Source organism: Halichoerus grypus, chromosome 9 (genome assembly GCF_964656455.1).
Source record: "Halichoerus grypus chromosome 9, mHalGry1.hap1.1, whole genome shotgun sequence".
In the NCBI taxonomy this organism is placed as follows: domain Eukaryota; kingdom Metazoa; phylum Chordata; class Mammalia; order Carnivora; family Phocidae; genus Halichoerus; species Halichoerus grypus.
This window is the reverse complement of record NC_135720.1, coordinates 7457482-7462742: the sequence shown is the minus strand read 5'-3', so window position 1 is coordinate 7462742 and position 5261 is coordinate 7457482.

The following is a 5261-nucleotide window of genomic DNA, read 5'->3' as shown; positions in this document are numbered from 1 at the left end:
GGGACTCCTTCTGGGTTCATTAGCTCCCCAGAGATGAACAGGAAGCTACAGAGCCCAAGAACAAACAGCTCTTTGCTGGCCAGCAAGTTAATGATTGGCCTCGGGAAGGCTTATCTCTGGAAACTGCCCAGGTTGCTCTGCGGTGAGTTGACACACTTCCCTGGGACTCCACCCAACTGGAGAAACAGGCCAGCCTCTTGCGTTTAACCCGCCTGCATTTAATTTCCAGGGATAGAAAGGGATGGGAAGGAAGGACTCGAAGGGTGACTTACATTCGGCAGATGATTTCTCTTCTGTTCCATCCAGTGAACCGTGCCCTGGGAGAGCATGATCCGACCTGAGGCTGTGTTTCCTGCAGTCATCTGTGGTCTCCCGAGCCTCACACGTGCATTCCCTTATTCACCCAAAAAATATTTGTGCGCACTGGAAGGCAGGCCCTCTTCTGGGTGCCTGGCACGCATCAGGGAACCAAGCAAAGATTCCTGGGGGCTGTGGGGCTTTCTGGTGGGAAGAGCCTAGAAATGAATGATATTTCATGAGTTTGGTTATACTACGGTCGAAGTTGCTATCTCTGGAAAAATGACAAGAGTCAGAAAAGGGGTGTCTGGAGTGCCCGGGGTGGTAAGTAGGTTAGAATGTGAATAAGGTGACCAGTAGCCTCGCTGAGAAGGTTTGTTTGTTTGTTTGTTTGTTTATTTATTTACTTACTTATGAGAGAGAGCACGAGCCGGGGGAGGGGCAGAGGGAGAGAGAGAAGCAGGCTCCCTTGTGAACAGGGAACCTGATGCGGGACTCGATCCCAGGACCCTGGGATCATGACCTGAGCTGAAGGCAGATGCTTAACAGACTGAATCACCCAGGCGCCCTGAGAAGGTGAGATTTCAGCAAAGATTTGGGGAGGCGCAGGACTTCTCCAGGGGTATCTGAGCAAAGGGCATTCCAGGAAGGACACAAGGGCACCAGAGCCGAGCGTCTGGAACATGCTGGCTTGTTGGAGGAACCAGGAGGCAGCAGGAGCAGATAACATCTGAGGGGACCCAGGATACTGGGTAATGGGGGTTTTGCAGGATGCTGTAAGGACCTGTGGCTTTTAGGCTGAGTGGCATGGGGAGCCTGGTGGGGTATGAGCTGAAAAGTGGCATCACATGACTGATGTTTTCAAGAATCTTGCCGGTATGTTAAGAAAAAACTGTATGGGATCCAGGATGAAGTAGAGGATGAGTAGGGGGTGTTGCAGGGATCCAGCAAGAGATGCTGGTAGCAGGGCCACTGGGACCAAAGCATTAGAAAAGAGAAGAATCACGAGCTCAGGGATTTGGCTGAGCAGTTAAGAACAAAATTACCTGTGACTAGAGTTAAGTATTTGAGGTAAAGATGAGCCTTGTTTTGGGAATGTTGAGGTGGAGACATCCATTAATTATCCATGTGGCAATGGGGCGGAGACAGCAGGAATGGTCAGGAGAGGGAGATCCAGGCTGGAGATAAACATTTTAGGAGGCGTCAGCATCCAGATGGCATAAAAGCCCCGAAACTGGATGACATCATTTTAAGGTTGGCAGATGAAACCCAGGACGCCTAATTAAATTTGAATTCAGTTAAAGAATTTTTACCCTAAGTCTGTTTCATGTAATATTTACTTGTCAACCAAGTAAAGTAAATATTTGGCACCGTGCAATAATGGGGACACATTTATACAACACAATTATTAGCTGTTTGTCTGAAATTCTAATGTAACAGGGACTTCTGTATTCCTACTTTGGAAGTGTGGTAGTGCTACGTTGGGAGTGAGTGCCTGGAAGGGGGAGGGCTGAGGACTGAAGTGTGGGTCTGCAGCAGTGGGGGGTTGGGCAAGAGAGAGAGGGAGCACGGAAGGGGACAGAGAGATTATGAGGCAGGAGGAAGACAATCCGAGGGTACAGGATCCTGGAGCCCTGAGGGAGAAGGCAATAATGAGGAGGGGGTGACTCGCTGCTCTCCAGGAACACAGGGATGGCAGCTGACTCTGGGATCTGGCTGCTGGTGGCCCAGCTGCGTGAGCATCCTGCCGCGCGGAGTGTGAGCCCAGTGCTCTTCCTCCTCCTCCTCGGGCCTGACAGGCAGGCCCTGAGCTCACTGGTGCTGGATGGATGAAAGAGGTCAGGGTCAGGATGACTTTCACCTTTGGGCTCGGGTAGATGCTTTCTACCTGGAAGATGCCCTAGAAGGAACACATTCAGTGGAGTTTTAACCTGACGCCCTGAGCCTCATTTCCCAGAAGCACCGGAAGCAGGAAGTTACCCCCGCCGGGAGTCATGAACATCCCAGGGCTGGGAGGGCCCACACGCCACAGCATGCTTCACCCTTTTCCAATTGCCGCCCCCCCTCCCCCCCGGAAAAAGAAACAGCAGTGGTACCATTTGAATCCTTCAATTCTTTTAAAATGTGGTTGTAACCATTAAGAACCTTAATTCAAGAAAAACACACTTGAAAGCAATGAGGTGTAGGCCAGTGTGTCCAGTCCCCTGAGCAAGACTTACTTCTTAGAGTTAAAAAGGAAACAAAACTAACAAAAGCAAACACATATCTTGGCCTTTGCTACACTGAAATATGAAAACGGCACTGAATGTGGGAGGTGAGGTGATTTTCACAGAGTGTACTATCACCCCAGACACAGGACATTCTCTTACTTTGAGAACAAGCCAAGGCTGCAACTCAAAAGAACATTCTGCCTCAAGTTGATAACACAGAGCTCATCTTTGTCTCCTATCCAAATAATATCATGACTGGAAACCTTAGTCAGCCTTTTTGTATTAGAAAATGAGCTAGAGAACACGACCGTACATAACTGCAAATTGTTAGGGGGATTACATTGTCTTGAAAAAAAGAAACTTTATTCCCACATTATGGCTACATATATAATCTATCTCCTTAAATCTAAATACATTTTGTTTTTACAGGTTATCCCCCTAAAAAACTCAGTGATGTGGCCTTTGAAAAATAATTTGCAAAGATCTCTCTGTAACTTAATTATGATATGACTTCATCCATCTGTGAAAGATTTTCGTGTATTGTGCATTTAATCAGATAGAGATGTCTGGTTAGTGACAGCACTGTTCTCTTAAAAAATCAAAATTATTTAATTGCATTAAAATAAATGGAATGCATTACATATTTGTACATTGTGAAAATTTATTTATTTTGGTACAGCCTGGTTACCACATCTAATGAGTCTAATCTATTTTTCCTAGCATCTAGTGATTCTTGCATAAGTGCTATTCACCATTTGCCATCTTCCCAAGAGTAAAGTGGTGAAGCCCTACTACACACAGCCCACCAACTCAGTCTTTTATCTATATCAGAGCAGTGGTTCTCAAACTTAAAGACACTCCCAAATCATCTGTAGCGCTGGTTAAACCACAGAGCTCTGGGCCCCACCCTGGTGCCGAGGTTTCTCATTTAGTAGGTCTGGGTGGGGCCTGAGAAGTTGCCCTTCTAAAAAGTTCCCGGATGAGGCAGATGCTGCTGGTCAGGGAACCACACCCTGCTTGGCGAAGGGCAATCATGGAGCTTATCTATAAAGAAGTTCTCCACACTGAACCATGCAGGGGCGATGAGAAGCATCTGACCCCAGCTCCCCATTTTATAGATGAGACACTGCAATGCAGGTGAATAAATGTCAGTGTCCCTCCAGGACCAGAGCCCGGGGTCCACGTCCAGGCTCCCAGAATTCCAGAGTGGCGCATGGTCATTTCCATCCACTGACATTTCCCTCCTGTCTTTTCTGGACAGAGAGGGACTAATTCTTCTTTTCCTCTTTAAGTCAAAAGGGAGCCTATTTTTATATTGCTTAAATTATGCACATTCTTTCCTCCTTTTGATGACAGGCAGAAAGGAGCCTGAGTTGGAGCTCGAGGGATGACATAGCCATTGTGAACATCAAGAACTTTCACATTTCTGGATATACTGCTTTGAACTTGAACCTCAGTGATGCTTCTCTGCCTCAATTAGAAAAAGCATGCATCGTGATGCCCATAGTCCTTTCGGAAGACACTTTCCACAGGCCCTGCAGAACCCTGACAGAATCCTTGATGGTATCACACATGGCTGCTCATATTCTGGCCCATCTGACTCTGCCCCACTACAGGGCAAGGGACTCACTCGCAGTCACCGAGGATGGCATTTAGCTGCCCCCCATACCCTACTGCCTGCCCCCCCAGGCATCCCCACTCTAAGGGCCCATGCTCTTGTAGTTAGGGGAACTCTGGGAGGGCTCCCCGCTCCCCAGAAGTGAGGCTTGCTTTCATTTCCTCTATGCTTGGATATCCACATCTATCCTGGGGGTTCTGCTGTCCCCAGTCAGGGCTTGGCAGGTGGCTGAGGCATCAGGCAGTAAGCCCCCTTGCACACTTCGTACCCCAGTCTAGAGAGGGGAGCAGGCTTTTACATTATAACAAATTCACTGAACTCTTGTTCATGGCATAAGTTCTGAGCTTTGGAAATTCTAAACTTCATTCTCTTAAACTATTACCTTGGTTTATTCTGAATATCAAAAGCTAAGCCATAATTACTGACAGCAGCCAAAAGGTGGAAACACCTCAAATATCCATCAATAGCTGGATAGATAAACAAAATGTGGTACATTCATACAATGAAATATTTTTCAACCTTAACAAGGAATGTTCTGGGGTGCCTGAGTGGCTCAGTTTGTTAAGCGTCTGTTTTCAGCTCAGGTCGTGATCCCGGAGTCCTGGGATCGAGCCCCGCATCGGGCTCTCTGCTCAGCGGGGAGCCTGCTTCTCCCTCTCACACCCCCCTTGCTTGTGTTCCCTCTCTCGCTGTCTCTCTCTCTCTGTCACATAAATAAATAAAATCTTAAAAAACAAAAAAACAAGGAATGTTCTGACACATGGTACAACACAAATTAACCTTGAAAACATTATGTTAAGTGAAACAGGTCGGACTCAAAAGGACAAAGACTGCATGATTCCACTTATAGGCGGTACCTAGCATCGGCAAATTCATAGCAATGGAAAGTAGAACGGTGTAGCCAGAGGATGGGGGAACAGGGAAATGAGGAGGAATTGTTTAATGAGGACAGACTTTCAGTTGTTCAAGAGGAAAAGAGTTCTGGAGATTGGTTGCACCACAATATGAATGTACTTACCACTGCATGAGCAAGATGACAAATCTGATGTTACATGTATTTTATGACAGTTAAACATTTTTAAAAAGCAAAAAAAAAAAAAATTATGGAAAAAGGAATGAAAACTGACACATGCTAC